This window comes from Octopus sinensis, linkage group LG3 (assembly GCF_006345805.1).
Source record: "Octopus sinensis linkage group LG3, ASM634580v1, whole genome shotgun sequence".
In the NCBI taxonomy this organism is placed as follows: domain Eukaryota; kingdom Metazoa; phylum Mollusca; class Cephalopoda; order Octopoda; family Octopodidae; genus Octopus; species Octopus sinensis.
In genome coordinates this window covers 148,670,325-148,698,322 of record NC_042999.1, presented here as the reverse complement: position 1 = coordinate 148,698,322, position 27,998 = coordinate 148,670,325, and the positions used below count along the sequence as shown (strand labels likewise).

General features: G+C 36.2%; 1 protein-coding gene across 3 annotated transcripts in view; it reads left to right on the top strand.

Moving 5' to 3' along the window:
- LOC115209236 (tyrosine-protein kinase CSK) overlaps positions 1 to 27,998 on the top strand; it is a 344,806-nt gene that overhangs the window by 140,051 nt on the left and 176,757 nt on the right. Inside the window, exon 1 of one of the 3 annotated variants that reach the window (XM_036501472.1) lies at positions 17,036 to 17,121. The exons of the other annotated variants lie outside the window; for them this stretch is intronic. The gene's annotated coding sequence lies outside the window, so the exon portion shown is untranslated. Of the gene's footprint in view, positions 1 to 17,035; positions 17,122 to 27,998 lie in introns of those variants that run through there. 3 annotated transcript variants of the gene reach the window in all.

Sequence of the window (27,998 nt, the reverse complement as noted above, 5' to 3'; positions counted from 1 at the left end):
TTGTAAGTTTTTCACCAGTTTCATGAGTCACTGTCAATCTCATGTTTGTAGAAATAACCAGTTACAAGTCAATCTGTCAGCAATGGTCATACTCATTAGATGAGTATACAGCCATCATATATATATATATATATATATATATATACACACAAACACATACATACCCATGCGGTGCCATGTACAAGCACCCAGCACACTCTGTAAAGTGGTTGGTGTTAGGAAGGGCAGAATTGTTAGCATGCTGTTCGAAATGCTTAGCGGTATTTCGTCTGCCGTTATGTTCTGAGTTCAAATTCCGCCGAGGTTGACTTTGCCTTTCATCCTTTCGGGGTCGATAAATTAAGTACCAGTTATGCACTGGGGTCAATGTAATCGACTTAATCCCTTTGTCTGTCCTTGTTTGTTCCCTCTATGTGTAGCCCCTTGTGGGCAATAAAGAAATAAGCATCCTATTTTTGACGACACAAATAATATCTTCTCACCCTTGGGGTGTATATATGTGTATGCATGGAGCTGTGTGTGTATGTGTGTGTGTGTGTGTGTGTGTGTGTGTTTGATTATGGCTGTTGTTTGAAATGTGTTTATTTCCATATCATTCATTTAGAAAGTTTAACGATATGTTGTTTGTTCAGTTTGAACAACAATAATCAAAGAAAAAGACTAGGAAATGCAAGGAACAGCCCCTACATCAAGAGCCTATTAATTAAAGGTGATGTATTTATTCATCTCTCTTATATTCATTCAGTTCTGTCTCGTTTAAATCACTCATTGAGAAAAGACATTATAGCACATCACTTTCTGTATATGTGTGTGTAAGGGATTTGTGTGTACGAGAGAGAGAGAGAGATTGATTGTGTGTCGGTGTGAGTGTGTATCTGATTTGTATATTGTTCTAAATGAAATCTCATAGTTTTATGTCGGTTCGGTTCACTCTGACTCATCAACCTTACAATTTCTTTATATAAATTAATTGTGCTCAGCAGTTTCACCTCATTTTAATTTTTTTCATCTTAATGACTGATATAAAAATAAATACAGAAAATAAGATTCTTCGTATCTCTTGGGAAGGAAGAGAGAAAGATTTTGACTCAAGAAGAGATAATTTTTTTCAATGAAATATTTTTTTTTTTGTAGTTATTTATAATTTTATTTCCTCTCTAAAAAGTAGAATATAGGAATAAAATGATAATAAAATTGTTAAAAAGTAGGGGAAAAAGAGGGCTCTCTTGTACAGATTGAGTTTATTGTGCTGCTTCCATTATCAACATTCCATCATTATACACTTGAAATATTTTCATGCAATAAAAATTAGTAAAAAAATTCAAGATGGCAGCGACATGAAAGAAAATGAACCTTATATTGTTATAGGGGAGAAAAAATTTGCTTAAATGACTTCTAGAATTAAAAAAAAATTTTTTATTTATATATTGGAGATTTAATTCTAGATATTCAGTTTGTCAAAATTTTTATCATTCGAAATATGTCTTTTTTTCCTTCTGTTATCTCCACCTCTTATGGAGAAGCAATGAGATGGAAGATGGGAGAATCTCAAGACTTCAGTATTGAATATTTATAGAAGCTGTGTAATTTTTATGTCAGTAAGACATGTGTTCCTATATAATGTTTCACTTTCTCAAAATTTTAGTGAACTAATTTTGTAAGGAGGTAGAAAATATTTAAGACCTGTTAAAACGTTTGCCACCCTGATAAAAGAAGCAGAGAAGAAAATTAGGCATTCTTCAGTAGGAGCCAGTGATAGAATTATATAAGACAATGTCTAAGGCAAGCCTACATACCCTTAGAGATTTCATCATTCCTATGATTCTTGACCCAATTTGGGTGCTAACATTAAATTCTTCAAAGAGGATTGTTTTAAAATTGTTTTAATATTTTGACATCCATTTTTACATACAATCATAGATGGGTTGGACTCATGGTAGAAAATATTAGTTTGGCTTTCTATGTCAGTATTCTCTGAGGTTTTCATCCATGCTGCTGTTAATCTGATTCTGTGTTTGAGCAATGGGTTGCATACTGATGACTGGTCCAAAATATCCAATCTCTCTCCAGTATGCTGGTTGAATATGGCTTCAATCAGCATAGATATTGTAGCTGTCTGAGACATCATTTCAACTAGCAAATGTAGCCAAGCATACAAGACAAACCCGGATACAAGTAAATAGATAGGTTAGTAGGCAAATCTGGATATTGGAGTTGTTTTTATAAACAGAACCTCTATCTGCTGCTAACCACTCATCCATAAAGGTAGTGAAATCTCATTTGGCAGCTTGACAGACTGAGGCAAGCAAAGTTATGTACCTTGCCAAGAGGTACAAAACAATATTTATAGTAACATTTGAGTTTATTGCTCTCGTAATTAAAAGAAAAACAAACCAGAAAAAAAAAAACAAGAAAAAAAAAACACCTTAGGCTTTAATTAGCACATATTCTTATCACTCATATTTAAGTTTAGTTTTTATTCAGAAGAATTACCTTCTCTCTTTGGTCTCCATTTCAGTAATTCCAATACATGTAAAAAAAAAAAAACGATCAGCTTATTAATTTGACATGTGTTGCTTATAAGGTTATCTTTTACCTTTTACTTGTTTCAGTCATTAGACTGTGGCCATGCTGGGGCAGCACCTTGAAGAAATTTAGTTGAACAAGCTGCACAATGTGCCATGCATCAAATGTCAGTGATTGCTGAGCAACATGGAAGTGGAGTGTTTTGCTCAAGGGCATAATGCACTATCTAGTTAGGGAACTTGTTTCTTTTTTATAACTAAGAAGTTTGTTTCTCAAACACATAGGTTCTGGGTTCAGTCCCACTGCGTGACACCTTAAGCAAATTTTTTCTGATATAGCCTTGGGCAGACCAAAATCTTGTGCATGGATTTGGTAGATGGAAACTGAAAGAAGCCTCTTGTATGTGCTTTTTATGTTGCACTGGCACAAGTGCTTCCTACATGGAGCTGGAGTGAGTGCTCTTTATGTGGTGCCAGCTTGGTAATTATCATTCTGCTAGTTTCATACCTATTACAAGAATTAACTTGATTTGTGACATTACTATTCTTAATTCTCTGCTGTCTAAATAACTCATTAAAAATTCTACCTGTTAAATCTAATTTGCATATTGCACCAAATCTCACTAAGTCTACAATTAAAGATAATGAAGAAAAAATATTCCGTTTTTTTTTTTTTTTAATAAAAAAAAAAAATACATACATATATAAATATATATATATATATATATATATATATATATTATATATGGCAACCATTATGGACTGCTGTATGTTTTCATATCCATTGTTGAATGAATGCCACAACTTTAATTTCTATTATTTCGTTTACTTGTACATATGTTAATGTTGAAGATTGGGGTGACCCTGATTGATCAAACTTCCCTTCAATGACATTCCAACCATGACCATCTTGTCTTTTTGGAGCTATCAAGGACTTCGTGATTTAATGTTGCTTTTTTTTCTTTAGTTGGTGGGGTGTGTTTTGAAGGAGATTTCTAACAATTTCTAACAAGTTGGAATGACTAAGTAGATTCTCTGTGATGTAGAATGGTGATTTGTTCTCAGCTGGCTGAGTAAGCAGCTTAGTTGTCTTTCCTTATGTCTAGAATTATTTCACTTCTCTTTGAAAATGCATGACAGTCACAACATATCAGTGTTGTCTCCACTGGAGTGGATAGTGTTTACTAATCACCCATTGATGGATACTGCTGGTTATGAAAAATGAAATAGACATAATACAGACATTTAACATATAGTTTTTGCAAAAATCCAATAACTTATAACAGGAAAAAAAAAAGATACAAGAAAATTGTCTCTATTTACCTGTCTATCTGTTCATTTGTCTGTTTACCTGCCTATCTACTTATCTCTACCTGTGTATCTAACTGTCCATCTGTTAGCCTATCCATTTACCTACCTAAGTATCTATCTGTATATCTGCCTTCCTATTTACCAGTCTGTCTGTCTGACAGGCAACAGGTGTGTGTTTGACACATATACAGATGTCTGTCTATAAGTCTGGATAACTAGATACGTAGGTGTGCGTGTATGTATACACACACACACATGCATGTGATATAAATGTTTCTTTTTATTATGTAAATTCTGATGATTGCATTTGAGCTGAAACTTCAAAGATACTTTCCCTTTCCTTGTGTGTCATACATAAGACAATAGCACTCAACACCAGTTTAGTGGAAATGAAAATAACATGATACAGTCTAATGGGGAAATACTGCAAATTGTTTGTATAATTACTTCATAATGTTGTCCCTTACTCATCAGGCATACAAAAAAAAAAAACAAATGTAGGGTGTTTGCATGCCTGATGGATGTTTTGCATCATTATGATGTAATTACAGGAAACGGTTCATACCATTTCCCACCATATAACATAGTGGGTGAAAAGCTGATAATACAAACATTGTATATATATAGCCATGAAATTAGTGCTCAGACTGATCAAATTCTTAAACTCTAACTTCTTAATCTGACTCATTAATCTACTTCTTAATCAGAGTAAGGTAGTCCAAGATTAGAAGAGTTGGTTGGAAGAAAGATAAAGTACAAGTGGATATTAATGAGGGAAAATGGCTCTGTGGTAAGAAGCTTGCTTCCTGACCACATGGTTCCAGGTTCAGTCCTGCTGTGTGGCACCTTTTGCAAGTATCTTCTGCTATAGCCTTGGGCCGACCAAAGTCTTGTAAGTGGATTTCGTAGATGGAAACTGAAAGAAGCTTGTCAAATATATGTGTGTGTGTGTGTGTGTGTGTGTCCCTCACCATTGCTTGATGATGGTGTTGGTGTATTTACATCCCCATAACTTAGCAGTTCAGCAAAAGTGACTAATAGAATGAGTATTAGGGTTACAAAAAACAAAGAAAAAAAAAAAGAAAAGAATTCCTTTGGTTGATATGTTGCGCTAAAACTCTACAAAGCATAAAACAAGAAAAAGATAAACAATTATAGATGCAAGGAATTTATCTGTATGAAATGTTACATATATTTGACAAGTCTTCCTCCTGGAGAGAATGTTTGGGGTTTGTAATGTAGAGGGTACTCATGTATCAAGTCTCATGCGAGTTGCTCATATTTTTGTTCATATGTTTCTGAGTAACGTTGCCTCACTATGTCCACCTGTTTGCATAATATGATGCCGATCATTCACTGAGTACTTGAAACAGCTGTAAAAATATATTTTTACATCCTATAAATATATGTCATCATCATCATCGTTTAACGTCCGCTTTCCATGCTAGCATGGGTTGGACGATTTGACCGAGGGCTGGCGAACCAGATGGCTGCACCAGGCTCCAATCTTGATCTGGCAGAGTTTCTACAGCTGGATGCCCTTCCTAGCGCTAACCACTCTGAGAGTGTAGTGGCATATATAAGTGAATTCCTTATATCTATTATTGTTTATCTATCTTTTCTCTCTCTATATATATATGCACACAAACACACACAATATCATTGTAGCAGATTTCTACACCGGTTATGTCATATCAAATTTCACTCACAAAGTACTGGTCATTTTGCTGTTATAGCAGGAGATATTTGACCGTATGTGTTATCCTGTGGGATTGAACCGGGATACATGTGCTTGTGAAGTCGACTTCTTAACTACACAGCCACGCCTATGCCCTACATATTTTCTCCTCTGCTGGTGTTTCATACCAACACAATAGTAAATATAAACATGTTCAGAATTAATGAATGCAATTTATAAGCCCCCTAAACATAAATGACTCTTTGTCATTATAAGTTTGTACGGAAGCAAAGCTTGTAGTTGCTTGTTGGTTTTTTGTTTGTTTGTTCCTGTCTTTCCTTTCCATTTCTTTCTTTCTTTCATGTCACATAATAGAATGCAAGAATAGAAAGCGAATGAGTAGCAGAAACAAAACAACATCAACATCAATTATTCCAAGTTGTGAGGAATCTTTCAACTATTATGAAAAATTGGTGATTGGTTTTCATATAGAAAAAAACCAAAAAAAAACCCAAAAAACAAAAACAAAACCACAATCTCTGTCTTTTCATTATTCCTGCTGTCGTTACTAAGAGACTTTACCAAGGTCATCAGTACCACTTCCATAACATCTTTTCCTGTTGACTTTGTTCTGAAACATCTACAGTCTTCCATACTGCTACTTCACTGCATCTTATATTTTCCTTCGTGCGAGATATTTTTTTGCTATTAATATAAAGGACAGAAATATGATTAATATTATTTGGAGAGTGCTGGGTAAAATGCATAGCAGCATTCCATCCATCTTTGCATTCTGTGTTCAGATTCCACTGAGGTCGACTTAGCCTTTCATCCTTTTGGGGGTCAATAAAATAAGTACCAGTTGAACACTGGGGTTGATGTAATCAACTTACCCCCTCTCCTAGTATTGCTGGCCGAGCTCCAAAATTTGAAATCAATATTATTAGGGTAGTGAAATCAATATTATTTTGTAGAGTGTTGGGCCGATGACAGTACCGCCTGATTGGCACTTGTGTCAGTGGAACATTAGAAGCACATCTGAGCATGATTGTTGCCAGCTAATTGTTGAGAGGAAGTTGGTGTTGCCTTGGCAGAGGTTTGCGTTCCCTGAGTGCTCTTGTTATTACATGTTTTAATGCACTAAAGACTTCTCTTTTTTTACTTGAATATGTGTTGCTGAAATTGGGTTGTGTCTATTATATTCTTAGGTTTTTATCATTGAAGATGGTACATTTAAAAAACTTTTATTTTATTTTAGAAAGCACCTAGTTTATTAAAATGTTTTTAACTTTTTTTTTTAAGACTGCAAATATTATTCTAAGGCATTTTCCATTCAAGGTAAAATTGTCTTTGGAATTTAACCCTTTCCAATCCAACACCATAACCTCCACCTTCTTCTGTATCATGATTCTTGGAAGCATTTGTGTGGTCACTAGTGGTCAAATCTCCATCATTATTTGCACCCCACCGCTTACATTAGACAATGTAGTTCTTGATGTATAAAAATGAGAATGGTCAAGATAGGGATAGGATTGTCTTTGATTAAAGTCTGATGAATCAAGCTGACAACAATTTCAACCCCCCTCTCTCTCTATCTATCTATCCAACTGTCTGCCTGCCTGTCAGTCTATCTAATCATCGTTTAACATTTGCCTTCCATGCTGGCATGGGTGGGACAGTTTCACAGGAGCCAGCCAGGCAGAAGCCTGCACCAGACTTCTGTGGCTGTTTTGGCAGGATTTTTACAGCTGGATGCCCTTCCTAACACCAACCACCCAGCAGACTGCTTTTTACATGGTACAATACACACACACACACACACACACACACACACACACACATATATATATATATATATATATATACACACACACATACACTTTTCCCCTTCCTCTCTACCAGCATCCTCTCTCAGTTTCTCTATTCTAGATGCCATCTTGCTCTGTCTCTTTCTCCCTCTATCTCTCTCATATTCTTTCTCCACTTCTATTACTTTTGTCTTCTCACCTCTCCCTACTTTTTTAATCTTTCCTTCTCTCCACTCACCCCCTTTCTTTCATTCTCTCTCTCTCATGCTTCTCACTTTCTCTCTCTCAATTGTATTTACCCCTTTCTTCCAACACAACACTACACACCCACCTTATATCTCTCTCTTTCATCTCTAAACTCGCTAGATCTAAACAACTAGTTCTTCTATGAAATAGATGGCATCTTGTTCGTTCTATTAATCTAAAACCTCCCTTTCATTCTGGCAGTTATTCTACAACACTGAATCTTTGTTCAATCTGAAGCACTCCATTAAAATAGTTTGGAAAATCTCAACATGTTTTAGATATACACAGTTCTGTATTATAGCATAAGACTTACATATATTTGTTTTCATTTGTTTATTTTACATTCATTTTTTCCAAGATAGCATGAGTTAGGCAAATATGTTATTGATGTATTGTTTTACAGCCAGATGGCCTTTGTGACACTGACCCTTACCCCTTGTTCAAATAAGGGCTTTGAAGGTATGAAATGAAAAAATGATTTATTACTGGAGAATTTATAACATTTGAACATTGTGACTTTCGTATATGTAAGCACAGATATAAACAAACACAGGTTCTAGTGAGTGACCTTCTGTGTGTTAAGCAGATGTGATAACCATTACACTGAAGGCACATGGCTTAGTGGTTAGTGTATTCAGCTCATGATCATAAGGCCGTGAGTTCAATTACCAGCAGCATGTTGTGTTCTTAAGCATGATACTTTATTTCGAGTTGCTCTAGTCCACCTAATTGGCAAAAATGAGTTGTATCTATATTTCAAAGGGCCAACCCTGTCACATTCTGAGTCATGCTGAATCTCCCTGCGAACTGTGTTAAGGGTGTGTGTGTATGTGGAGAGCTCAGCCACTTGCAAATTAATTTCACAAGCAGGTTGTTCTATTGATACGATCACCTGGAACCCTTGTCATCATAACTACTGGAGTGTGAGTTTTATAAACAAACATAGACACATGTACACACACACACACACACACACATTTATTTCATCATTATCATCATTGTTGTTTTACGTCTGCTGAAAATGCTTGTTGAGTGAGTCTGGTTGCATAGATGCATCAGGGTTCCTCATCTTTATCATATTTCATTTTGGTTTGGTTTCTACAGCTGGATGTCCTTCCTAACACCAACCACTTTACAGAGTGTACTGGGTGCTTGTTTTGTAACTCCAGCACTACAGAGATAGCCATGTCTTTGTCATACCTAAATGGACCTCAAGCTCACATCTTTTGTTCATTTGCCTTCTTATAGAGTGAGAAGCATGAATAAAAGTGATGTGTGGGCAATAAGAGCAAGAGTGATGAAGACTTGGACAAAACGGTTTTGGATGGCTGGTGGTATAAGTAATAAATAGATGACACTTGCACAGACAGGCACATGGCTAGGTGCAGACATGGTTTTATGGTTATGAAGTTCACTTGGCAAACATGTGGTTTTAGGTTTAGGTCCAGTGCATGGCATTTTGTGCAATGTTATCTACTATTGCCTTGGGCCAGCCAGTGGATTGTGAGTGGATCAGTAGATGGATACTGCAGTGAAGCCTCTGTGTGTATGTGTGTGCATAGATGTGCATGAAAGTTGTCATTTTCACTTTCTCCATGAGATTGCCTCATGGTGTTACAATGTTTGCATCTCCAGTGAATATTGTCTTGTAGGTCTGTGACACCCAAGCAGTAGAATAAAAAAGAATTACATGTAAATTAGTTAAGGGTTGAACTTGAAGAGAATCCAACTGTGAAAGTACAACTTGGAATAAGTATCATTCAAACCCATGCTACCATAAAAACACATAAGATGGGGACACGCATGCACGTGTGTGTATAAGTATGTATGTAGATGTAAGTATATTTGGTTTTACAAATGGGAGAAAGAAAACTTACTGTGTAAATGGAGTGTGTATACTATTATTTGCTAGGATCACTTTAGAGGTTATTCAAGAGCCTTGAATTTCAAGTCCAATGCATTTATCGACTTTTGATGTATATAAAATCATTCATATGTGTATGCATGTGTATGTGGTAAGTAGCTTGCTTACAAACCACATGGTTCTGGCTTCATTCCCACTGAGTTGCACCTTGGGCAAGTGTCTTCTACTATAGCCTCGGGCCGACCAAAGCCTTGTGAGTGGATTTGGTAGATGGAAACTGAAAGAAGCCCATCGTATATATGTATATATATATATATATGATGTATGTATATATATATATATATATATATATGTGTATGTATGTGTGTGTGTGTGTGTGTGTTTGTTCTCTCAACATTGTTTGACAACCGGTGCTGGTGTGTTTATGTCCCCGTAACTTAGCAGTTCAGCAAAAGAGTCCGATAGAATAAGTACTAGGCTTACAAAGAATAAGTCTTGGGGTCGATTTGCTTGACTAAAGGCGGTGCTCCAGCATAGCCACAGTCAAAATGACTGAAACAAGTAAGAGAGTAAAAGAGAGTAAAGAGTATGCACACTCATGCATACACACAAGGATGTTTATACATTTATTGTATATGCACACACACACACACACACACGTTCTTTAGTTAATAAGTATGAAACTGCAAAAAGCATCACCTATAGCAATATTTTGCTGAAAATACTTACAAAGATGTGAAGCATGATAATGTCTGTCATCATCATTATCATCGTTATCATTTAACATCCATGTTCCAGGCTGGCATGGAACATGGTACAAAATGTGTGTGTGTGCTTGTGTGTGTTTTATATATTCTCTTCTTTTCTGTTTCTCTCTTTATCTTATTCTCTCTTCTCTCCATCATTGTCATGTTCCTATGTTGTGTGGGTGTGAATCTTTGAAACTGAAGACTGTGCAGTGTCATTATCTCTTTCATTGAAAATCAAAGTTTAAACTACATTCCTAGACATGACCTTCTGTAGGTAGCAACAGTTATTATTAAACTTGCCATGTGTGATGGTGTGTTCAGCTAAATTAAGCTGTGACATTTTGTCTATGCAGTAGATTTGCTTTTCTCCAAACTGCTGCTTATTGAACAGGTTTGTGATTATTGTCGCTGACACTCGTTGATGCTACATCGAAGAGGCCAGGGAACAGAAGAAAGAAAAAGAAAGAAGACATGCACCCAACACTAGAGCTGAAGACATCTCTGAAAGGATGGGGGGCCTGCCATGTCAAAACGGTAGAGGAGTAGGGGCCGGAACCGGACATGGTTCCTCCTGATGATGTCTTGAGCTAACTGGATCCTATAAAGGATTCCTTTCTCTGGCCATCCATTTTTCATACACAGTACATGCCTTCCCCAAGACATCCAATGTTCTCTTTCTAAGACAGCAAGTGACCTGACTGCTGTCTCTTGCAGGTTGAGCAACCTTGTAGAGAAGCTCCCTTGCTTCATTTTTCTCTAAACTATATTTTGCTTGCATTCTTGTGTGTGTGTGTGCATGTGTGCATTTACCAAGTTGGTTAACCTAATTGTATGCAATTAACCAGATAACAATAATTACACATTTACCATATTAGTATCATCCAAGAAATCCTTAGGATTGGCTGAAGAATGGACAGAGAGTAAAGTGGTAGTAGAGTACTGCTATTTATGATACTGTAATGGCAGCTCTTGACTTGTCATTAGGTCAGTGTGTTTAGATGGTTAGTGGGTCAATATTTTTGATTGGTCAGTCAGACATTGCTGTTGGTTAATCAAGCTGGCAGAATCGTTAGCACGCCAGGCAAAATGCTTAGCAGTATTTCGTCTGCCGCTATGTTCTGAGTTCAAATTCCGCCGAGGTTGACTTTGCTTTTCATCCTTTCAGGGTTGATTAAATAAGTACCAGTTACGCACTGGGGTCAATATAATCGACTTAATCCGTTTGTCTGTCCTTGTTTGTTCCCTCTGTGTTTAGCCCCTTGTGGGTTGAAAAGAAATAGGTATTTCATCTGTCAACGTTCTGAATTCAAATTCCGCTGCGGTCGACTTTGCCTTTCATCCTTTCAGGGTCGATTAAATAAGTACCAGTTAAGCACTGGGGTCAATATAATCGACTTAATCCGTTTGTCTGTCCTTGTTTGTTCCCTCTGTGTTTAGCCCCTTGAGGGTTGTAAAGAAATAGGTATTTCGTCTGCCGCTATGTTCTGAGTTCAAATTCCACCGAGGTCGACTTTGCCTTCCATCCTTTCAGGGTCAATTAAATAAGTACCAGTTATGCACTGGGGTCAATATAATCGACTTAATCCGTTTGTCTGTCCTTGTTTGTCCCTTCTGTGTTTAGCCCCTTGTGGGTAGTAAAGAAATAGGTTAATCAGTAGAACGTTGCTTTTTGCTGGGCAGTCGGAGCATTACATTTGGCTGGTCAGTAGGACATTGTTGTTGCTTGGTCAACAAGACATTGCAAAAGCAACACCTTGTTGATCATTGTTTTTGTTTGGTCTGTAAGACGTTGATTGATCAGTAGGGTATTACTGTTTAGCTGATTATTAAAATGGACAAGTAATAAGATAAGAGTAATTAAAATTGTTTTTTTTTTGTATTTAAAAGTGAAAGCAAAATGATCAAATGTATTTAGCATTGCCCTACCAACTCCTTAGATCTTGAATTCCATTCCAAGTCGGAGCTTTGTTGAATATTTGAAGAGCAGATCTAAATCAACATCCCTTGGTTGATTTAACTGTAATTACAAGCTCACAGGAAAATATTACCTGTGAAAGACTGATGTAGTAACTAAGTAGAAATTATATCTCTCAAGTACTTAGTTATGGCTAATCTCCAAGCCTTGGAAAGCTCTTTGGAGTTCAACAAACATTCATACTTGAGATAAATAGATTATCTAAACTGCATTATGAGTCATTTCCAAAGGTTTAAATTTCTAATTGAAGACCTTCATCTTAATTAGTAATGAAAATATCCAACGGTACCTTATTGATGAAGGTATGTTATGTTTTCCGTTTTGTACCTGGTCATCCTTGATTGAGCTGGCCTGTGATCAAAGATATTCCCATTGTGACCATCCCATCTTTTTAGACCTTGATTACCTCAGACTACATTTTCCAATGTATCTTTGTTTTTTTTTTGTTTATGTTTGAGAAGAGGTGAGATTTAAGCGATCCGGTTGCTATTTCTAAGAGATCAAGTAATCATGTAGAGGCTTCTTTGTTGATTTTGGAAATAGAATAAGATGATTCCATTCTGTTTAGTTGATGATCATTTTTGCTTATTTTATTTTCTTAATTTTTACCAATAAATGTTAGAATCAGTAATAGGTGCAGGAGTGGCTGTGTGGTAAGAAGCTTGTTTCCTAACCACATGGTTCCAGGTTCAGTCTCGCTGCATGGCACCTTGGGCTAGTGTCTTCTGCTATAGCCTCGGGTCAACCAAAGCCTTGTGAGTGGATTTTGTAGACGGAAACTGAAAGAAGCCCATCATATATATATATGTGTGTGTGTGTGTTTGTGTGTCTGTTTGTCCCCACCATTATCGTTTGACAACCAATGTTAGTGTGTCTACATCCCCGTAACTTAGTGGTTTAGCAAAAGAGATTGATAGAATAAGTACTAGGCTTACAAAGAATAAGTCCTGGGGTCAGTTTGTTTGACTAAAGACAGCACCTTAACATGGCCACAGTCAAATGACTGAAACAAGTAAAAGAATAAAAGAATAATAATCCTTTCTATTATAGACACACTGCCTGAAATTTTGGGGGAAGGGGCCAGTCAATTAACACCAACCCCAGCGCTCAGCTGGTACTTATTTTATCGACCCTAAAAAAACAAAGTTAACTTCAGTTGCATTTGAACTCAGTGTAATGTTGGGAGAAATACTACTAAAAGGGCTCATGCTATTAAATCTTCAATATTATGTAAATCAAACTATAAAGGTCATGTACTGTGTCTAAACTACTACTTTTTGTATCGACTAATGACCACTTACCTTACTCCACTGAACCTCCGCCTTTGTTTAATATCCATGCATTTTCCTTTGCTTTTGTTTTTTATCCCCATTTGGTTGGGCAACATCTCAAGTACCCTGATCATTCATCATGGTTTTTTTTTCCTTCTCTGATTTAATAATCCAATCATACTGTGTTTGTTGTGTTGTGTGTCTTTCCTTCCTTTGCACACAGAATAACCATCAAGAGATTCCTACTCTCAACCATGCGGCACGCGCCATATGAAAAACAATTTTTTTTGTTAAAATCTTTTCTCCAAGGTTTGATATTTGAGATGGAATTGTGCTATTTTAAATGATAAACTAGTTTTGTTTTTCTACCATTTTGTGCACTTTCAATGGAAATAATCTTGTCTGACTAAATATAGTATTACATTATAAACATAAACTGCCTTCGGTTGTGACTGACTGACGATAAAGATCCACCCTGGGGTTGCATTACTGTAGCTTAGGGTGGTGGGCGGGTAGTGATTAGGAGGAACCAATTTGATATAGTGACAGTTTGTGTCGCAAGCAGTTTTATCTAGAAATAGTATTGCTGTTGGAATGGTGACTGTTATATTTACTTCAAATAATGGTTTTTCTTATTTCAAGATCTGAAAATTTCTTTCTACTAAATATAGTATAAATTATATTTTAGGCCTCAGTTTAGGAATAGTTCTGGCTTTTTATCTAAAGGATTCTTTATTTTTATATATATATATTTATGGGAAGGAATTCTAAGAGGCTATCTATTTTAGATTCAAGATACACCACTGTGTATTTAAGCGTGTGTAGTGTGTCTGTGTTTGAGTATGTATTACATTTCTTTGTGTTTATGTATGTATATTATCTATGTTTGCGTATCTGTGTCTGCGCCTTTGCATATATGTGTGTGTGTGTGCGTTGATTATTCTATCTGAATTAATTATTTAAGATCTTACTCATCACCAACACTCTTCACCTTGATTTATAGATAAACTTGGCTAGTAAGCTAACACTGAAATAGCCATAATTGTTTCATCTATATTTCAGTTAAGTAAAATGGATGTTAATGCTCTTTGCTCTTAATGTAATCTAACTTAACACTTTTTTTCTGAAATGGTTTCTATTTGATATTCGGAAGTATATTATGTCCAATAAATTATTTTATGGATATAAATTGTTGTTGTTGTTTTGCCCCAGATAAGCCATGATTGGGAAGATCAAAGGCATTCCTGCCATAACTCTACTGTTTTCTTTCAGTCATGATGTATCTAGGACTACATCTTCCTATATGTCCTTTCCTTTTTAAGATAGTAAACTGTGATTTGAGGGAGATCTTGGTTGCTCCTTCTGGGAAGTTCAAAGACTATGTAAAAGCTCCTTCGGTGGCTCATATGTATATAGCTTTTCTTTGTAGTTTGAGTAAGTTCAACCAAATCTGTGTTTATAATAATGGTTTCTAATTTAAGCACAAAGCCAGCAGTTTTGAGGAGAGGCATTAGTTGATTATATTAACCCCAGTAGTTGATGAGCACTTTATTTTATTAACCCCCAAAAAGATGAAAGATAAAGTTGATTTTGGCAGTATTTGAACTCAGAATGTATAGAGCTGGAAGAAATTTCGATAAGCATTTTGTCTGGCACATTAATGATTCTTATTTCTTTATTGCCCACAAGGGGCTAAACATAGAGGGGACAAACAAGGACAGACAAAGGGATTAAATCAATTACCTCGACCCCAGTGTGTAACTGGTACTTAATTTATCAACCCCAAAGGATGAAAGGCAAAGTCAATCTCGATGGAATTTGAATTCAGAACGTTGACAGACGAAATACCGCTAAGCATTTCGCCCAGCGTTTTAACGTTTGTCAGCTCACCACCTTTTAATCACACATTGATGATCTGCCAGCTCATCACCATCATCAATATAACAATAATAATTCTTTATAATTTTGACACAGGGCCAGCAGTTATAGGGGGAGGGGGTTAGTCAAATACATCCCCAATACTTGACTGGTACTTTATTTTATCAACCCCAGTAAGATGAATGGCAAAGTTGACCTTGGTGTAAGGTTTGAACTCAGAATGTAAGGACTAGGCACAACTACTGCAAAGCATTTTAACTAAAACTCGAACAATCCTGCCAGGTCACCACCTCACATAACAACAAAGAACACCCTTTTCCCCTTCTAACTATTCTTGCCTTTTCTTTTGCCCTTCTCTTTCTCTCTCTCTCTCTCCCTCAATATCTCTATCACTTTGTTTTATCTCTGCCTTCTTCACTCCTTTTGTATTTCTTTCCACCCTCTCTTCATTCTTCTTTCTTTAAGTGTGATTCTTTCATTTGCAACATACAACACCATATGTTTGTACCTTTTGGTATTTTGATCTACCTGTCTGTTTAACTCCCCCACAAACCCTGTAACACATTTACCTTTTACATACTTATATATATATATAGATATGTTTATAGTTCATGAACTGAACGCAAGCATATTTACCTTTTACTATTTGGCTATACACACACACACACAGTAATCCCTTGCTGTATTGAGGTTTATTATTTAAGCTTACGTTGATTCCTTTGTGGTGTTGTTTTGCATTTATAATAAAATAAAAGGATACAGATTATAAAAATACTAAAAAAAAAATATACAGTACAGTACTGTTTCTATGTCGTGGATTTTCACCTATCGTAGTGGGGTTTTGGAACGTAACACCTGTGATAGTCGAGGGATTACTCTATGTGTGTGGTGTGTGTGTGTGTGTATATATATGTATAGAAAGAGAGACTTAATAGGTATTTTAGATATTCACATATATTCATTGACACATGCATATTCAAACGACTCCAATTTTGGTTTAAATTTCTTGCTTCATGACCCTGACTTGTCTTTCTCTATGCCAAAATCATTTAATTGTTGAATGCTAGTGATGATATCATTATTATTGTCATCATCATCATCATCATCACTGCCATCAGTGTTTTGATGACTGCTTTTCCTTGTTGGCATGAGGTGAATAGCCTTTCTGAGGCAGTGTTTTATGGCAGGATCCCCTTTTTGTTGTCAACTGTTTTAGTCACCTCTTACAACATGCATGGACACACTTATGATAAAACTGTAATATAGGTGTAGGAGTGGCTGTGTGGTAAGTAGCTTGCTTACCAACCACAGCTGGATGCCCTTCCTAATGCCAACTACTCTGAGAGTGTAGTGGGTGCTTTTTACATGCCACTGGAATGGGGGCCAGTCAAACGGCACTGGCAACGATCATGCTCGAATGATGCTTTTTAAATGCCACCGGCATGGGACCAATCAGGTGGCACTGGCATTGATAATACTCAAATGGTGCTTTTTACACGCCATCGGCATGGGTACCAATCAGGCTGTACTGTCAGTAGTAATAAATTGGTATCAAGTATTTTAGCCAACAGCATCCACCTACCTACCAAAATTTCTGATTTTGTGTTTGTCTCAGTGTAGAAATCAATATTAGTGGACATGTTTTTATATTTCATTCTATTTGATGTATAGCTTTTGAATGTTTATCCTTTTTGAATTCTTTTTTAAATATTTTTTTTCTTCTATCTTATTTCTAGGTAAGAAAGATGACAGTTTATTCGCTGTTTCTCTTTTATAATACCACAGTCAGAAGTTATCATCTATACAAGTAATTCTGGTAAATATTATTTCTGTGTATGTATGCATGTATTATGTAGTATACACGTATGTATGTGTGTGGTGTGTGTGTGTGTGTATGCATGTGTTTTGTAGTGTACACGTGTGTATGTATGTATTTATGCATGTATGTGCTATGTAGTGTACACGTGTGTATGTATGTATTTATGCATGTATGTGCTATGTAGTGTACATTTGTGTATGTATGTGTGTATGCATGCATGTATGTTTTGTAGTGTACATGTGTGTATGTATGTATGTATCTATGCATGTATATGTTATTTAGTGTACATGTATGTATGCATGCATGTGTGTGTGTCTGTCTGTATGTATGTATGTATAATTATAATACTCTTGCAATCACTTGCATTTTACCATATATCCAATCCCCCACAACATCCTATACTTTATTCAAAGTCATATTCTCTTATACACTCACACACATTTCCCTCCACTACTCCTACACATATTTCCCCTTAACCCTTTCGTTACTGTATTTATTTTGACATGCTTCTGTGTTTCTTTCAATTACTTTAAATATGACAAAGTATTTAGTAAAATAACTTAGTTATCAATAAGCTTGTGTTAGGAACATAAATTGTGACTAAGTTTTGGTGGAAGATTTTAATTCAAAACTTATGAAAACAAGAAATTTGTACTACAGAGCCAGTTTCAGCTGAGTTGGTAATGAATCCTTCAAAAATGCTTTTGGGGAGGGGGGGGCTGCTCATGTCATCTAACTTGATAAAGGAAAACTGTCCAAAACGTTAAAATTTCTTTTACTTCACAGTATATTATATTACATTTACATACTTGTTTGTTGATTTTGTTAAGTCTTTTTTACCCTGTTTTTGTTGTGTTTCACGTTAGACTTATGTATGTTCATGAATATATATATATAGGAATGTGTGTAGATCTGTGTGTGTATGTGTTTTACTGATTTCATTCATTGGCTTTCAAAGGTTTTAATTAGTTATCTAGTACTTGTTTTGTTTATAAAATATGAAATTTAAAGCAGAGAATGGAGTCAGGAGAGATGACTTTGTCAAGCATACTGTATGGGATGTATGACAGAACTGAATAGGGAAAAACAAAAAACTCCAAGAATGTGAAGGACCTGAAGTTAATGCCAGTAGGAATTGTGAAGCAAAAATCTCAGTTGTTGTATCACATGTCCACAATGCAATGAGAATTATATTGGCCAAATAGAATCAAAATTAATACATTGGATTAGGATACATAAGCATCAAATCAAAGATTCATCTGTGTATGTGTGTCTGTGTTTGTCCCCTTGCCATTGCTTGACAATTGATGCTGATGTGTTTATGTCCCCATAACTTAGTGGTTTGGCAAAAGAGACCAATGCAGTAAGTACTGAGGTTACAAAGAATAAGTCCTGGACTTTTCTTCAACTGAAACCCTTTAATGCAATGCTCCGGCATGGCTGCAGTCAAATGACTGAAACAAGTGGAAGAATATTGACTGCCTGCAGCTTTCAACTTGTGATCTTTTTACTCTTTAGTATTCAAATTTCTCTGTCAAATGTAATGCTTTTTTTAATTAAAATCGTTTTTAATTAACCATGCATTATTATCTTGTAGCTTTGAGATTTTGATGATGTAATAGTTTATCTTTAGAATATTGTAGGGTGGTGCAAGAGGCTGGAGCTAGCCAGTTTAAATATAAAACAGGTAGGGGCCTGATAGGGTCGGCTTGAATGCTGAGGAGTCAAGCCTTTATTTTGTCCATATTTCTCTTGAAGTAAACTCTGTTTCAATTCATTTTGAAATAATGTCTAACTTAATAAAATAACCCTGTAAGCTTGTGTTTGGAACATAAATTGACAATAAATTTTGATGGAAGATTTTAATGTAGATTACTTTTATAGGCGCAGGAGTGGCTGTGTGGTAAGTAGCTTGTTTACCAACCACATGGTTCCAGGTTCAGTCACACTGCGTGGCACCTTGGGCAAGTGTCTTCTACTATAGCTTCGGGCCAACCAAAGCCTTGTGAGTGGATTTGGTAGATGGAAACTGAAAGAAGCCCATCGTATGTGTGTGTGTGTGTGTGTGTGTGTGTGTGTGTGTGTGTGTGTGTGTGTGTGTATGTTTGTGTGTCTGTGTTTGACCCCCTAGCATTGCTTGACAACCGATGCTGGTGTGTTTATGTCCCCGTCACTTAGTGGTTTGGCAAAAGAGACCGATAGAATAAGTACTAGGCTTACAAAGAATAAGTCCCGGGTTCGATTTGCTCAACTAAAGGCGGTGCACCAGTCAAAGGACTGAAACAAGTAAAAGAGTAAAAAAGAGTAAAGAGTATAGGTTATTTGTATCATGAAGCCAATGACGGTTTCAGACAAGTTGATATCAAGTGGGTTAAATTGAGGCTATGACATTCAGAAGGCAATGAGTGAAAACAAAAAGCTATGTTAAACTGATTTATCATCTTTCAGGTGTAGCTCTAAGTTCTCATTTCAGCTTGAGTAGTTCACAATTTAATGTCTCAAATTGCTTTTCACAACTATTTAAAAACTTTTCTGTATTTGGTTTTAAAATGTTGTGAATATAGGTTCAAGTATAGCTGTTTTGTTAACAACCTTGCTTCCCCACTGTGTGGTTTTGGGTTCCCCACTGCATGAAACCTTGGGCAGTGTCTTCTACTGTTGCTTCAGACTGATCAAAGCTTTTTGAGTAGATAGAAACTGAAAGAAGCCCATCGTATATGTATATATATATGTTTGTGTGTGTGTGTGACCACCACTTGAGAACCAGTGTTGGTTTGTTTACATTCCTGTAACCAATAAAATAAGTACCAGCCTTATAAAAAAAAAGTACTGGTGTCAACTCAACCCTTCAGTGTGGTGCTCCAGCATAGCCACTGTCCAGTGATTGAAGCAAGTAAAAGATAAAAATGTAAAGACACTACACTCTTGAAACTACAATATTCTCTGATTGTGTTATATTTCATAGTTACAAAAAAAATCTATAAAATATTTCTTGGTAGAAACAGAACTTTATTTTTCTTGTTTTGGGCTCATTCTGTCTGAAGATATGAGTTAACAAACAATGAGATTATTGACACTAAAATGTTGTTTTTATACTCTTTTCATTGGATATTCCTGCTATTTTATCGACTACATTCAGCTTAAATTGGGAAAGCACTTATATTTGTATTCCATGGCCTGTCTTTCAAGAATACTGTGTTTGTGCCTGTTGTGGCTTTACTTCCCAAATCATTTATAAGTTATTGAAGAGATTCTGTTTATTCAGTCAGAATAGTATTTTCAGATGAATGGCCGCTGACCATAACATACTATGACTGTTGTAGTTTAGTATTAAGTTTTAGTGATACCGCGTTCTCTGTCCCTACATTGCTTTTGGCAATGTGCTTTTGTTTTCAGTTTTGTTTTTGTTATTATCATATCATCTATCACTATGTGGTATGTTATTTAGAGCAGGATTATTAGTCAGTGTGTGAATCGGATCTTGTTACGTTTTTCTTTTTTCTGTTCGTTAGAGTGTTTTGGACTTGGACCAAGTTCTGCATACCTAATGTACCGTGGCTGTTTCATTCCCCAAATAAAACCATAACGTTTAGGTTCAAACTGTACACAAACCCAACCCAGTTCTTTGCTGATGTGAGACTGTGAGGTCACATGGACTTAGTACTTAGCAAGGAAGATTTGTGTGCTTGTGTGAACATGCGCACATGTGTGTGTGTGTGTATGAGCATGTGCACACATGTGTGTGCGTGTCTGCACGCGCACGTGTGTATTTCTTTTTCAGTTGTTGGGTTGCAGCCCACTTTATCAAATCAACCACAGCACTCCTTCTAAATCAGGTACTTATTGTGTTGATTTCCCATTTCCAAACCGCTAAGTTACAGAGATGTAAACAACACTGGTTGTTTAAGTGCTGGATAAACACATACACACACACACACGTGTTTGTGTGTGTGTGTATATGTGTGTGTGTGTGTGTATATATGTATGCATATACTGTGTCGTTATGTTTGTTTGAATATATCCAGTAAAACAATGGTGATGATACTATCTAAAAGCCAGGAAACAAGGCTTCCTTCATTGGAATTTAGTGGCCACAAACTTTCTATAAATAGATTTAAAACCTTGTTTGTGTGTGTATGTTTTACTTGTTTCAGGCATTGGACTACAGCCATGCTGGGGTACTGCTTTGAAAGGTTTAGTCAAATAAAATTTATTTTATTTAGGCTGGGTGCTTCTTCTATCAGTCTCTTTTACCGAACCACTAAATCACAGGTTGTCAAGTGATGATGAGGATAAATGCAAAACAGAGAGAGAGAGAGAGAGAGGAGACACACACACACACACACACATACACACGCACGCACGCACGCACGCACGCGCGCGTGCGGGAAGTTACTTTAAATTTCCATCTAACAAATCTTCTCCGAGGATTTGGTCGACCTAGGGCTATACAAGAAAACACATAAAGTGCTGTGCATTGGAACTGAACCCATGGTCACATGGTTGAGAACCAAGCTTCTTAACCACACAGTCAAGCCTGCACCCATGAGTGTATTTTGTATTTATTATGCATTTAGGCTTTTATGAATGTGTGTATTTATGTTTGTATGTGTATTTCTGCTTGCTAAGGAATTTAATTATTGCAATTCTCTAATGGTTATGTGTTTACTTTCCTCTGTAAACACCGAGCAGGGGATTGGATGGAAGATGATATTGGTGTCCTGCAGTTTGGATGGTTGTTGATGTTGACCACCAAATCAGATGTGATCATGCTGACCTATGATTAAAAGCATCCCAAATCACATTATCCAACTTTTTTTCTTTCTAAAACGGTAGTGTGGGATTTGCTAAAGATTAACTGCTATTTCTAGCCAGTTTAATGACCACATAAATGCACCCCGCACTGGTTGTGATGGTAGCATTTGTGTTGTTGTTTGTGTTAGTGGTGTTTGTTCCAGTCTGTTTGTTTGATTATTGATTCTGTCTATTGGTTCTTTATAGAGTGGTAGTGGTGGTGATAATGGGGGTTTTGGTGGCAGTGCTGGTGGTGGTGGTTTTAATGTCAGGAAGCTGACAGCCTCTCAACCAGCCAGCCAGCAGCACATGCTGTTGTTGTGGTGTACGATGATGATGCTTTATTTACAAACAGCCATTCACTACAATGACACCAATTACTAATGTGGTTAATGAGGTCAGCTCAGCTGGTGGACACTTTGGTTAGTAATGAGATTGTTACATCAACCATGTTATTGTTGCCACCACCACCACCGCCGCCACCACCACCACCATCATCACCTCCACCAGTATTGTTATTGTGGCTGTTATTTCTCCATAATGTAACAGTTTCCATGGTTTCTGTATAATCTTACTTTTCAAAACCTTAATGATCGTTGAGTGTTTATGGCATACGAATCCCTCTTCAAAGATGTCTGTCTGTCTTGAAAATCATTTCATGATGTGGGAATTCTTTAGTAGAATGTCCTTGTTATTGTGTATACTCTCCTCCTCCTTATCATAAGTTTCTTCATTAATTATCTTCATGATTACTGCCATGACCATTGTCCTTATCATGCAATCGACTGAGCCTCTACTTTGCCACTCAGCTTGCTAGAAATAGCAATAAAATCTCCTTGAAATTTCAGCGTATTGTCTTAAAGTTGCCCATTAGATATTGTAATCCTAATGGGATGGTCATGGTGGGAATGGTTTTTTTAATCACATATCAGTTCTCTCCAGCTTGACTTTGGGCATAATCTTTATTGATATTATCTTCATCTTAGCATCTTTTTTTTTTGTTCATTATTACCACATTTATACTCTCACTGTCTTTGTCCTCATCATTATCTTCCTTGTTATTGGAATTTTCTTCTTTGATCACCTTTGTTTTTTATTGTCTTCACCATCATTTTCTCCCATAATTATCACAATCATCATTGTCAGTCTTTAATCAACTGTTAGCCACTATTTACTCATCATCCCCATCATCTTCACTATCTTCATAAAGAACATTTTCTTCATTTTACCTATCATCTCTTTCTGTGAAGCTCTGCATTGTCATTCCCCCACCATGAATCATAACCATTAACCATCATTTCTGTCTTTTTGTCTACAGCTATCAACTTGCAACTGTTCAAACTATTCCATCAGTGATCTCACTGGTCTTGGAGAAGTTGCAAACCTTTTCCAGCACATACCCCATCACCTAGAAAATAATAATAACAAGAGGACCCAGAGAGCGCAAACCTTTGCCAAGGCAACACCAATGTCCTCTCAATGATTAGCTAGAGATAACTTTTAAAATGAGAATATCTGAAAAAAAAAAGAAAAAACTCGACTGCTCTCACAAATGAGAATACTAAAAATGAACCCAACCATTCTCAATGTCAAGGGATGTAAACCTTTGCTACTTAACAGCTTCTGTAAAATAAGATTGGGTGTATATATTTGGTAAAGCTGTTCAGAAAAGACTCGCTGAGATAATGTAATTTGACTGTCAAGTTAGGGCTTGGGAAATAATTTAAATGTGTTGTTTCTCAGTTCTTGATTGGTATAGTATTTCCATGGTGATCTTCCTAGTTATATTTAATGAGTTAGCCATATGATGAAGATGAACTGACCATATTCACAAGATTGATGATAAGCTGATCAAACACAAAGATGAACAAGCTCTATAATGACCTGACCGATTGCATGCAGGTTTCTCAAAATATACAAAATTTGAAGGGACTGACTAGACAACAGTTGTACTGTCCAGCAAGAAACCTGTGGGAAGGAAAATATAGTGTGATGAGAATTCACACTGCAAATAGGAAAACTAAATAACCATAAGACCTTTTATATATATGTGTATATATATATATATATATATATAATATATATATATATATATATATATATAGTGGAGGCGCAATAGCCCAGTGGTTAGGGCAGTGGACTCGCGGTCGGAGGATCGAGGTTTCGATTCCCAGACTGACGTATGTGTTTATGGAGTGAAAACACCTAATAAAGCTCCACGAGGCTCCAGCACAGGGTGGTGGTGTTTTCTTGTGTGTGTTTGGTCTGACAAAATTAGTGGAAAAGTATATTTAGCTTCAGACTTTATCTAGAGAAATCTACAATGAGACTTATTCAGCTAGGACTGGTGCTTAACAGAATCTCTTCCTTTATAAGAAAAAGATGAAATAAAGAAATATAATACAAATAAATTACTTGATAACTTGTGGAAGCTTCATCATCATTATAATCTATATATTAATGCTTTAAAGCCAAATATGTGTTACTGCCATGTGATTGATTAGTTGAAGGGTGAGGTGAAGAGAGAGTGTGTGTGTGTGTGTTAATGGTGAGAGGTAGATGGAATGGATTTCTACTATTTTATGGTGTTAAATAAGGTGGTGAGCTGGCAGAAACACTAGCATGCTGGGCAAAATGCTTAGCGGTATTTTGTCTGCCGCTATGTTCTGAGTTCAAATTCCGCCAAGGTCGACTTTGCCTTTCATCCTTTCGGGGTCGATTAAATAAGTACCAGTTACGCACTGGGGTTGATATAATCGACTTAATCCGTTTGTCTGTCCTTGTTTGTCCTCTCTGTGTTTAGCTCCATGTGGGTAGTAAAGGAACAGGTATTTCGCCCATCTTGATGTTCTGAGTTCAAATTCTGCCGAGGTCAACTTTGCCTTTCATCCTTTCGGGGTCAATAAATTAAGTACCAGTTGTGTACTGGGGTTGATCTAATGAACTGGCCCTCTCCCCCAAAATATCGGGCCTTGTGCCTAGAGTAGAAAAGTATATTATGGGGTTAAAAAGTTTGCCAAAGGAATGTATTTAGTGTAGGTGGGGTGTAAAGTTGAAAGGAGAGACAGAGAGAGAGAGAAAGGGAGGATGTTACTGAAGGGAACACAGACATGGAAGATGCTATAACAACCAACTCTTTTTACTTCTTGATGTAAAGAGAAAAATAATCGATAACTCACAAAGTAGAAGACACAAGAATATATCTTGCAGAGACATTGTCTCTTGAGATTGCACTTTCAATATTACCAATGTGGACTTTTACACCTTCTCAAGAATTAAATAATTCAGAAAAATATACAATTCCATCTTAAAATTTTCAAAATAACCATGGAATTTTCAAAGGTACTGCCAGTTATCATTATAATCATCTTCATTATAATCACCATTATCCTTCTCGTCAATATAATTATAATCATTGATACCAGTTAATCATTGTCATTATCGATAGTCCTGCGAAGCAGGTATTCATTCACATCTGGTTTCAACACAGCTGTCAAAATGGAGAGTATTTCCAGAAGAGTAGGAAGTGATTGATGTTGGATTTGTAAAGGCAGATGCAACTCTCTGGAAACCCAGATCCTGTTCTTGTGGTGGTGTCATTGTTGTTGATGATGGTAGTGGTGGTAGTAGTAGTTGTAGTAGTAGTAGCAGCAGCATCAGCTATCATGTTAGTCATTCCCCCGACCCCCGCATCTCTCTGGTTGAAGTGGCTTAATATCTCTGTATGGCTTCTTTCTCAGATCAAATGTCATCATAATTGCCATTATAAAGTTAGCTGGCTTAGTGACCCTAGTGTAACTTAATAGAACATTAGTTTTAGAATCTGCAGGATTTGCAGGTAAGTGCTATTCATTTGCAGATTTGAGTTTTTATTGTATTTTTCTTTTATGGGATTTAACATTTTTACATATTTCTCACACAAAAGTTTTTTCAGGCTTGACCAAATTCCACATTTTATTTGGATAGCAATTCTAAAATCCTCATAAATATTTAACAGTTGTGTGTGTGTGTGTGAGAGAGTACATATGTGTATGCGTTTCAATCCTATTATAAATTTTTTACTTCGTGTTTTCATCTCAGAAGATACAACAGCACTTGCATTTGTAATAAATCTCTATCAAAGCATTCTTGTATCTTGGAATCAGAGAATCGGTTTATTGATGGATTTAAACCTTTGCATCACTCTGTAGTTGCTAGGCAACCTGCAGAGACTACAGTATTCAACACCCATTCAGTAGGATATGATATTCGGAAAATACATGTTGCTTACCACAATTTTAAGCTGCTTTTTAAAAAGCTGTTTTCTGAGAAATGCCTTATCTTCACTTTATTTTAGAGTTATGTCTGACTAGATAGAACGATACATGGCAGACTAATGTTATCAGCTAAATGTGCTTCCATGTGATAAACAAAACATGAAGATTTTGACGGTCCTTACCATTAACTGCAAAAAGCTCCTGAAATTTTATCAATGTTTTTCATGTTTATTTTATTGTTGTCAAGTTTGCAGAATTCTATTTTTAGATACAAAATTTATCAGATTTTACATGCTTGTTGTTGATTTTGAAAGACTTCAATATTGAGTCATTGACTGGGTAGAAAATATTTTATGCTGTTATTTCAGTTCTGTATATTAATAGGCAATCATATGATATTTCATTCCCGATCAAGCAGATCTATGATCAGAGACCCTTCCTTTGTGAGCATCCTGTTATATGTATCTTCTTTTTTAAAGTGGGTGAGTTTGATCTGAGGTAGACTTAGCTATTATTTCTAGTAGGTTGAGTCACTATGTAGAAACTCCTTTCTTGGCTTGTTTTCTGTGATTAGAGTGTTTCCTGTATCAAATATCTTATTGGCGAACAAAAGAGTCAAACCAATGTGATTATTCAAGTGTTAGAAATAGCAACCAAATCTTTTGCATGTCATGCACTACTATCCTAAAAGTGGGTTGGTCGAGGCTGGATTGGAATATCTTTGATCATTGATTTGCTCTGTATGGGCTATCCTGAGTCCAAGCAACTACAATAGTTTCTTACTGAAAACACACTTTTGTCTGATTTTAAGATCTTATTGAGGATTATTAGCCATATTCAATTTATTGATGTGTACAAAATCAGTGCTTTGGTACTGGAAAGTTGTAATATTCATTATAAAATCCTGTGAGTGTGTGTATATGTGTGTGTGTGTGTGTCTCTCTCTCTCTCTCTCTCTCTCTCTCTCTCATATATATATATACATATACAAAGAAAACTTGTAGGGGTGGCTGTGTGGTAAGTAGCTTGCTTGCCAGCCACATAGTTCCAGGTTCAGTCCCACTGCGAAGCACCTTGGGCAAGTGTCTTCTACTATAGTCTCAGGCCGACCAAAGCCGTGTGAGTGGATTTGGTAGATGAAAACTGAAAGAAGCCTGTCTTATATATATATATATATATATATATATATATATATGATTATGTGTCTGTGTTTGTCCCTCCACCATTGCTTCACAACCGATGTTGGTGTGTTTACGTCCCCGTAAATTAGCGGTTCGGCAAAAGAGACCAATAGAATAAGTACTTGGGTGACAAAGAAAATAAGTGCTGGGGTTGATTTGTTCGACTAAAGGCGATGCTCCAGCATGGCCACAGTCAAATGACAAACAAATAAAAGAATAAAAAAGTAGTGTTCAAATGAATTTGAACTTAAACTCCAAATTCTTCATCCAGCCCATTACTTCCTACCTAATATATATATATATATATATATATATATATATATTCATTCATATTCATGGTGTTTCTTAACCACACAGAGATCTAAAATGATTAGCTTTAGAAGGACGAAGAAGGAAAAAAAATCTAGTTGTGTTGCTCTGAATAAAGAATCCTTAAATTTGTTTCATAATGAGCATAAAAACTAATCAGGCTTAAAAAGTGATTGTTTTTTTTAATTATTAGTCCTTTGCATATATTTGTCTCCCAGCAATGCCTATGGCAAGATTTGATCTTAAAGGCTATGATCATCAGATATGCCAACTGCTGTGTTGCTTATAATCAATATGCTAAATATCTCCATTAGTCTAGAACCCCCACCCTATG